The following is a 10,522-nucleotide window of genomic DNA, read 5'->3' as shown; positions in this document are numbered from 1 at the left end:
CCCCGCCCTACAGGTTGGGGGTCTTACACGTAGGAAGAGTGGGAGTGAAGGATGCGGCGGGTGCTTTGGTGGGGGAGGTAGTAGGGCACGCGGTGAGAGAGGAGATAGAGGGAGAAGAGTTAGAGGAGACAGTTTGGAAGAGGAGGAGATGAGAGAGGTGGAGGGAGTGATCTGCTATGATGTGACGGACAGGGGCGGGATAGTGCTGGATGCGAGGTGGAGGGAGGTAATGGAGTACATGCGTGGGGTAGTATCAAACTTGTATAGAAATTATTTTATTAAATTTAAAGATCAAAATAGCCGATTAGTTGGGGAGGTGATAGAGGCTGTACATAGTCAGTACCCCAATCCCCCACATGCTACATTCTCGGATGTATGGGGAAGGACGCGAATAAGGGAGATCTTAAGTAATAAAAGATCTCACCTTAAAAACCTCGCGTACGATGATGGGCTAAATGTAGCTGCGGGTGGCTATCCTGCCAAGAAACCTGCCACCACTGCGCACAAACGCAAGTGGAAGGAGGCAAAGAAATGAGCAAAGGGTGGCGTGAAGAGCAGGTAGCATGTGGAGGCACGACGGATCCAGATGGAGACCATTGGATCTTCGCATTTCGGATCTAGCAGCGTCGAGTCATGGGAGGCAGAGTTCGTAAGTATCTTGCCACTTTATTTGATTGTTTACTTAATTCATTGATCCTATGATTGTTTTAATCTTACAAATTGTGTTGATTATGATACAGTGAACGGGTTACGAGGAGGAAGCCCACAACCCACGATACTGCGTATGCTCGCTGGCATAGCAGACATGACACGTGGGCCATCTTCAGAGTCGAGGGACGTATTACAGACGCGCAGTTTGAGATGGCCATGAGACCATACGGTTGACAGGTACTTGAAAACTCTAAACGAATGATTTTGTTTTATTAAATTACATATATATATACTTATATACTATATATTACTTGAACAGGCACAAGCTGCTGATGATCCACCCGCCGCCACTACAGAGGGTGGACGTGAGCACTACTCATCGGACATTCCGACCGATGTGAGCTCATCTGAGTCATCATCTGGGTCTGAGTAGTACTTAGACTTATAGTATCACATTCCATATTGAGGATGTGGTTGTATATATTTTTTTGTAAACTGAAGCCATGGGCTACTTCAACATATGGACTCCCTTGTATATATGTGTGAAATTTTGATAGTAATATTGAATCGTGAATCGATAGTATTGCATTCATGTCTTTCTTGAATCGTGTATTGATAATGTATGCATTCATGTCGTTCTTGTCTTAATCTTTCTCGTGGATATGTTCTTTGTGGATGGTCCAATGCACCAAAAAAAAATTCCAGAGAGTGTTATTGGGTGCTGGAATGCTGGAACAGCATTCAGGTACCAAATAGCACTCTCTGGATTTTTTTTTTGCTCTCTGTTCGCGTGTATAAACGCGTCAGAACTGTAAAAAGTCGCGTGTATATACACGGATAATCTGTAAAATATGCGTGTATAAACGCGTCAAACCTGAGAAATACGCGTGTATAAGCGCATATAAAGTCACAAAACGCGTGTATAGACGCTTGTATCAGCGTGTCTAAATGCAGCTGGAACTGACAGAATGCGTGTATACGCCCGTGTATCAGCACGTCTGAACAGTCCTATACACGCGCTTTTACACGCATGTCTCTGGTCGCGATGATACACGCGTTGATACACCGGCCCACTACTTTTTTTCACAAGTCATTTTTAGTGGCTAGGAGCGCGGGTATGAGCCTGATCCCTTGTAGTGGGTGTTTAGAGTACCCGTCATGTAGCCGTATAACTCTCCAGGACTGGGAGGGTGCCCCAAAAGGTTATATAACTCCCGAAAGATGGTCTCCCAAAGATCAGGTGAGGCTGAAGAGCTTCCTGGCCACATGATGAACTGGAAAAAAGAAAAAAATAAGATTACTGATGAACTGAGAATATGAACTGAGAAGAGAAAAAGAGAGAAGGAAAGAGAGTAGAAAAGGCATGCATAGCGGGGATAAAAGAGAGGAGAAAAGAGAGGAAAAGAGAGGAGAAAAAGAGGAGATAAAAGAGAGAAAAAGAGAGGAGAATAGAGGAAAAGAGAGGAGAAAAAAAGAGAGAAAAAGAGAGGAGATAAGAGAGAAAAAGAGAGATGAAAAGAGAAGGAAAGAGAGGATAAAAAAGAGAGGAAAATATAGAGTGCAATCCATTTTTTCAATCATGCTTTCCTATTCCATCATTCATGCAATCCCCTTCTTTTTTTCCAACACAGAGTAGACGCGTCTATAGACGTGCTCTTAGACGCACTTTTAGACGCCTTTGACAGACAAACGGACTATTCTAAAAACTCGAAAAAGACATGCGCCCGACACAAAAGCATAACAGTTGTACCAAAAACATTCGTTTCAAAGAGAGCAAAGGATGAATCCAAAGAGAGAAACTTTCAAAGAACATCAACCCTAAAGAGACTTACCTTGGATAGAGGTATGGAAGCTTCTTGTCCTTCTTCAAAGCTGCTTCTCTTTCTTCTCTTCCTTGTTCACCCTTTGCTTCTCTTTCTTCTCTTCCTTGTTCACCCTCTTCTCTTGAATGCTTGGAGATGATTGTGTAAGCCTGGAGATAAGTGTGGGTGCTTGCAGATAAGTGTGGATGCTAGGCTGTGGATCTGTCACATCAATAGCAAAGCAAGCCCGTTAAAAGTATGTGAAGAAAAGCAAGCGTGCTAAAAGTAGGTTTGAAAATCGTGTCTATAAAAGCGCGTCTAATATCGCATCTAAAACCACGTCTATTCTGTGTAGTGCACATGTATATACGTGTCTAAATGCACATTTACAATACGATTTAGACACGCCTATAGACGCATACCACACAAAACAGACGCAGTTTTAGACGCGGTATTAGACGCGCCACAGAGTTTTTAGATTAAATATTTGATACAAGAGCAATTTTTTTGGACTGTTTACTTGTAGGATGTCTTCATCTTCAACAAGTAGCTCCAGTGAGGATGAATCCCTCCATATCCACCATCGTGAAATGTGGTTGGAGCAAAAAATCAAATGTATGTGTGATTGATGTCGAGGAAACATGTATCATGCATGCAGGATTACACTTAATCACATCTCAAAGTATGGAGAATGGGATGCGACCGTAAACATGATAAGTGTTAAAGAGTTAAGGTTGATTGAGATACCTATGGGTGTTCATATGTTTGAGTTATGATCCCGTTTTAATTTGATACAGGATGCAGTGCCACACCCGCATATGTTGCCCTATGCTCGTTCGTAGGAGGCACTGGCTCATTTAGTTGGGTTCACACTATAGAGAACCCGTGTATGTATTGGTTGAGTACCTTTCATATTATGTGTACTCTTATTCTTGTACATGGTGTGTTGAGTGTTGAGTGAAGAAGAAGAAGATTTTCAGCCTCTCACCTTGTGTGTTCTCTATTAGGGTTTTGTGAGTGTGTGTGTGTGCTTGCAAGAGCTCAAGCTCTCTTCCCCCCTGCATCTTTTTATGGTATCAGAGCCTGGTTCATGTTAAGGGCTGAGCTGCAAGCAAGAGAACCACAGGAAGCGGTATGAGGGTAAGAGCTTCAACTACTCTTCCCATTTGTGTTGGTGACTACATCCTTGTCGGGAGCTCTACGGGAGGCACCGATAAACGATCTCTGATTGAGGAGCTTTCTTCGTGGGAGTAAAGCTATAGGGCAACTATATAGTCCTATCGAACCTATTGGACAGTATTTTCTGGGCCGAAAACGCGTTTCGGGCGTGTCTGGACCTCCGTTTTTAGAAAGCAGGCGATTTCGAGCACTACGGGTAAGTCATCGATTCTCTGCAGAACTCTGTTTTTAAGAACTGTAGGAAGACAGATTGACTGTGCAGACACTGTGGGTACTGCAAAGAGGTCAACAGTTGCCATTGGGTGTATGTATGCACATTGAAGTCACTGGTTGTGACATTTGAGAGTTCAACAGTACCGCTGTAGAAAATACAGTAGTTTGTGTAGGAAAAACCAGAGTGTTGTTTCTGGTAAATTTGTGTATCTGGCAAGATGTCAAATGATGGCATAACCCAGATTGTAACTGAGAAGCTGGATAAGAATAACTTCCATGCTTGGAGGTTCAGGTTGACGAATTTCCTGATGGAAAAGGGCTATTGGGACTACATAGAAGGTAAGCATGAAGAGGCATCGGAGATATCGGACATAAATCCGACTACTGCAGATGTGAAAGATTTTAAAGACTGGAACCAGGGAGCCAGGAAAGTTACGTATTGGCTCTCCATTAGTATACAGGACACCATGATTGGGCACATTTAGGATGCCAAGTCCCCCAAGGAGGTGTGGGACACCTTGGTAAAGCTCTATGAAACAAATACCAAGGCACGTAAGATACAGTTGAAGAATGAACTTCATACTGTGGTGGAGAAAAAGAGCATGTCTGTGAATGACTATGCGCTGAAGATAAAGGGTATTGTGGAATCCCTTGCATCTATTGGTGTGTCAGTAGATGATGATGACAAGGTGGAAGTTTGTCTACGTGGTCTCGGGCCACAATACAAGGCGTTCAAGATGTCTATTCAAACTCGGGAAAACATTTCCAACTTTACAGATTTGGTGTCTATGCTGATTATAGAAGAGAAGAGCTTGGGTGAAGACTAACAGTCTTCACAAAACAAAAACAGTTCAGAGCAACAGGCCTTCTACACAAGTTCAGGAAGAGGACGAGGTAGAGGAGGCCGTGGACGCAGTCAAGGAGGTGGCCGAACAGGTAATCAGAATTATGGCCAGCGAGACAGCAACAACAATAGTCCCAGAATACACAACAATAACAACAACAACACGCAGGTGAAAGAGGCAAATTCAGAGGCAGGGGGAGTCAAAGAGGTCGTGGAAATTGGCAAAGGCCGTATAATGATGCACGTGAATGCTATTATTGTGGTAAGCTTGGACATGTGCAGGCAGAATGTTATAAGAAGTAAGCTGACATGCAAAATGGGAAAGTACAGCAAAACAACTATGCATCCTCAAGCAGAAACAATGAGGATAATGAAAGGTTGTTTGTTATGTAGCATGTCGTGAATGCCATGTCTGAAAATGTTGAAGCAGCACAAAAAGATGGTGTGGTATGTGGATTCAGGTGCTTCGAACCACATGACAAGTCATGGGGAGTGGTTCAAGGAGATGAAAAACCCGAAAAGACCAGGTTTTGTGGAAACAGGGGATGACACTGCTCATCCAATTGCCCATGTTGGAGATGTGCCATTGTCTATGCAGGATGGCAAAGTGAAGTACCTTGCAGATGTACTTCACATTCCGAACATAACAAAGAATCTGGTTTCAGTTGGCCAAATGATTGAGTAAGATTTGCAGGTTCGGGTTTAACCCTGATGGGTGTTATGTTGAAGATTTTAAAGACAAGTGCAGGTTGGTTGCAAAAGGCAACAAAGTGGGCAGAATGTTTACGTTGAATGTAGACATGCCTGAAAAGTGCCTAAGGTCAGATAGAGGGGGAGAGTACTTATCCAATGAGTTCTCTGAATTTTTGAAGAAGAATGGTATTCGGAGACAGTTTACATGCAGATACAGTCCGCAGCAAAATGGAGTTGCTGAGCGGAAAAACAGGCACATTGCTGAGATTGCACGAGCATTGATGGAAGAGAAGAATATGCCGCATAGCTATTGGGCTGAGGCAGTTTCTACAGCAGTATACATCATGAACAGGACTCCAACTGCAACCATACATGATGTAACTCCAGAGGAGAGGTTTACTGGCAGAAAACTAGATTTGTCTCATCTGGATGCATTGCATATGTGCATGTGCCAAATGAGCTGAGAACTATGCTGGAACCGAAAGTTGAAAAATGTGTGTTTATTGGATATTCCCTTGATCAAAAGGGATACAGGTGTTATAATCCTGCTACACGTGAGTTGAGGGTAAGCAGGGATGTTGTCTTTGATGAGATGAGCAGCTGGTATACTACTGAAAAAGAAGCTGTTGTGGCTGATGTGAGTGGAAGTGTGGTTGCACAGAATGCAGGTCAGCAATCACAATCTTTGAGTGGACCAGGAGAGTCCTCATCTAGTGGGTCTGTTGATAGACCATGGAGTGGCAGGCTGCATCATAATACCAGTCCTGCAAATGTGATTAGTATATCACGTAAAGGAAAAGAGAAAGTGTGGTTGCACAGAATGCAGGTCAGCAATCACAGTCTTTGAGTGGACCAGGAGAGTCCTCATCTAGTGGGTCTGTTGATAGACCATGGAGTGGCAGGCTGCATCATAATACCAGTCCTGCAAATGTGATTAGTACATCACGTAAAGGAAAAGAGAAAGTGGTTGAGCCCCTTGGTATGCCTGACATTTCTGCAAGGCATTCTCATGTTGATGGAGAGTCTAGTGGCTCAGATATGAGTCTTGATGAGGAGCTTGGGATCCCAGCTATGAGAACACCTGGTGTAAAGAAGGCTATGGAAGCCATGAATGAAAAGCTGCGAAGATCTGAAAGAGTGAAAAATCCTATGCAGAGATTTACCTATGATGGTTATGTGGCACATCACTATGCATATATGGCAAAGGTTTTGCAGGTTGTAGAGCCCACATGCATTGATGAGGCTGTTGGAAATGTGTGTTGGGAGAAAGCTATGGATGAGGAGATGGATGCACTATATGGAAATGAAACTTGGGACTTAGTGCAATTGCCTGAAGGCAAGAAAGCCATTGGATGCAAGTGGGTGTACAAAGTTAAACATAACAGTGATGGAAGCATAAACAGGTACAAGGCTAGATTGGTAGCCAAAGGATATGCGCAGACATATGGCATTGATTATGAGGAAACTTTCAGCCCAGTTGCCAAGATGGCAACAGTGAGAGTTGTGATAGCAGTGGCTGTGTCAAAGCAATGGTCTTTACATCAGATGGATGTAAAGAATGCATTCTTGCATGGGGATTTGTAAGAATAGGTGTATATGTTGCAGCCACCTGGATATGAGAATGTGAGTCACCCCGAGCATGTTTGCAGGTTGAAGAAAGCCTTGTATGGCTTAAAACAAGCACCAAGAGCATGGTCTGACAAGATTTCTAAATATCTTGTCACTATTGGCTTTCATGTAGCCAATGCAGATTTCTCATTGTATGTGAGACATGGTGATAGAGGGGTTGTGCTTGTTGTCATCTATGTAGATGACTTGATCATTACGGGGAACCATGATGCAAAGATCTTTGATGTAAAGATCTTGCTTAGACAGAAGTTCGAGATGAAGGATCTGGGGGAGCTCAAATATTTCTTGGGCATTGAGGTGATTAGGTCACCACATGGTATTGGATTACTGCAGAGACAGTATGGCTTGGACATGTTATCCAAGTATGGTATGACATGCTATAAGCCTATTTCCATGCCATTGGATCAAAATGGCAAGTTGAGTGCAGATTCAGGAGAGATCTTGGAGGATCCTACTATGTTTAGGCGCATAGTAGGAAGCTTGATCTACATGACGATCACCAGACCAGATTTGAGCTATGCTGTTGGGTTGGTGTTTGGATGCATTGAGACGCATACTGAGGTATGTGAGGTCTACTTTGCATTGTGGACTATTCTATGAGACTGTGACAGAGATATGTGTACATGGGTACACAGATGTTGATTGGGCTAGTAGTATCTCAGATAGAAGATCTACCAGTGGATTCATGTTTTCTTTGGGGAGTGCTGCTGTGACTTGGAGCAGCAAGAAGCAGCCTACGGTTGCTCTATCGAGTACAGAGGCCGAGTACAGAGGAGCTGCTATGGCAGCATGTGAGGTAGCTTGGTTGAGAAAGCTACTTGTAGATTTGGGTCTATCAGTGGATAGACAAGTTGTCATTTTCTGTGACAACATTAGCAGTATAGAGTTGGCCAGGAACCCAGTTTTTCATGCTCGCATGAAGCATATAGAGGTCCACTACCATTTCGTCAGAGAGAAGGTCTTGGCAGGAGACCTTGACCTTGCTTATGTCAGCACAGAGGATCAGGTAGCTGACATCTTCACCAAAGCATTGGGTATAGAGAAGCTCCGCAGATTCAGGGCTTCGCTTAGTGTACATGAGATGGAGTTGAGCTCCAGGGGGAGTGTTGAGATATCGAGCTCGTCTAGTGAGGCGGTGGACACTGATGACCCGCCTGGGGGATAGGCCCCACATTTACACCACGGGCATGGTTGGTGAGATCATGGGTGATATGCGGCCAGTGGGATGAGAGGCTGTGTGATAGCCATTCTAGAGACTGGCATAGTTATAGCGCCAGCTCATTTAGTTGGGTTCACACTATAGAGAACCCGTGTATGTATTGGTTGAGTACCTTTCATATTATGTGTACTCTTATTCTTGTACATGGTGTGTTGAGTGTTCAGTGAAGAAGAAGAAGACTTTCAGCCTCTCACCTTGTGTGTTCTCTATTAGGGTTTTGTGAGTGTGTGTGTGTGTGCTTTCAAGAGCTCAAGCTCTCTTCCCCCCTGCATCTTTTCAAACAGGTACTGTACACACATATAAAAATACTCACTTTTAAATATTTGATACCTTCGATGCAAGGAAAATAACATGATTGTATTTGTGTTTGAATTAGGTTGTCTATCAGCCAATGGTGGATAATAATAGATGGTGGCATGTCATACCTATTATGCCACGTTCCAAAGTGATGTATAGTACATTTACGAATATGGAGTGTATGGAGGATGATCATGGCCATGGAGGTGATGATGTTTGTGATACGAGAGAGGAGATGATCATGAGATAGGAGATATAGATATTAAGGCCATTACCCGCGCCATGAGGATGAGCCTACCATTGGTGATGCTGATTTTGATGAGCACATGAGTAGCACAAGTAGTAGTGGGTTGAATGTATTTGTAGATCTAAACACTTGTAACACCATATTAGATAATTTGGGAAAAATCCCATTCCCATTTGAAAAATGGGATCATGGTGAACCTATCCAAGCTTTTGTCAAAACCCCATCATGTGACATATCATTGGAAAGATCTTGAAGAGTAGGATCTAAATCTATAAGGTTCGACAAATTTGGAGTTAATATGCTCAAGATATGGCTGTTAGACGTAGTGTTAGATTCTCAGTGTAGACGCACGACTACATGCGTTAATACACGTGCTATTAGATGCACTAATAGACGCGCCCGTAATTTCTCTATTCAAGCAACGCCTATAGATGTGCCCGCTATTTTGCACATCTATCAAGCGCGTCTTGTGTTGTTGTGAATGTGGGATGTGTGGATTGTAGGGAGTGATGTGTGGAATGATGTGGAGTGATGAGAAGTGATGTGTGGGATATGCGGATTGATATGGATTGATGTGGAGAGATGTGTGGGATGTGTGGATTGAGATGGATTGATATGGAGTGATGTCGAAGGATGTGGATTGATGTAGATTGATGTGGGTTGATGAGGATTGATGTGTGGACTGATGTGGTTGATGTGAATGAATGTGAAAATGACGTGGGATGATGTGAATGAATGTGGAAACGATGTAGGATGATGTGAATGAATGTGGAAATGATGTGGGATGATGTGAATGGATGTGAATTAATGTGGGATGAGGTGAATGGATGTGATGTGAATTGATGTAGAAAAATGTGGGATAATGAGAAATGACATGAAATGATATGAAATGATGAGGAATGTTGTGGAATGTTGTGGAAAGATGGGAATTTTATTTGGAAAGTGTATTTGTATGTGAAACCTGTTTTTGAAGATTGTTTTATGTCAAGAATACTGGGGGAAGCATTTTGACTATCTTATAGAACGAGGTCGTGGGGACCTATGTGAAAATGTTGCAACATCTGGGACATCTACTATATTGCGCCCCATGCGCAGAGGATGAGCCTGGATTATCTTACCATTCAAAGATGGTGGGCGTGGAAGACATTCCACGATGAGCAAAAAACAAGAGCCCGAAGTTTCAATTCAACTTCCCATGGTTTGCACCCCCATCGCCACAACATCCATGTACTAAAGAATCCATGGTCAAGCGCTTCCATGACTTCATCCACCACTACGACCAGGTCCACAACCTAGTGGTGGTTGCCATAATTTGATTCTTCAACCTCATCAGCACCTTGCTGGAGTCCTTCCTCCTGACATGGGACCATTACTTTGCTGCAAATGTTCAACTACTATGAAACGAGTCATGTGCATACCTATTTGGAGGCTCCAAACTTTTGAAGACATGATGGAGACGACCTTTTGGATGAGCTACCGCGTCTTCCATCATGCCCCCATCATGCCCCTCCTCCTACCTCGCCGATGGAGCTTTGTATGCACTTACTCTATCTACTACATATGACGTCTTTGACCAGTTCCAAAGACGGACCTGCAATCGGGAGAGGGAGGTATGTTAGCCCTTCTGGTTAACATGACCTTTTGCGTGGGAACTATACTTTCTTTGTAATTCATCTTTTTGTAACCATTATGATCGCTAATTGTAAATGAGACATGAGATGACCAAGATTACGACTTGTGCAATGCCG

This window comes from Cibotium barometz, chromosome 39 (genome assembly GCF_041138505.1).
Source record: "Cibotium barometz isolate CiBa-2024 chromosome 39, ASM4113850v1, whole genome shotgun sequence".
Taxonomy (NCBI): Eukaryota; Viridiplantae; Streptophyta; class Polypodiopsida; order Cyatheales; family Cibotiaceae; genus Cibotium; species Cibotium barometz.
The sequence above is the reverse complement of the archived record's forward strand: the minus strand, read 5'-3'. Positions refer to the sequence as shown.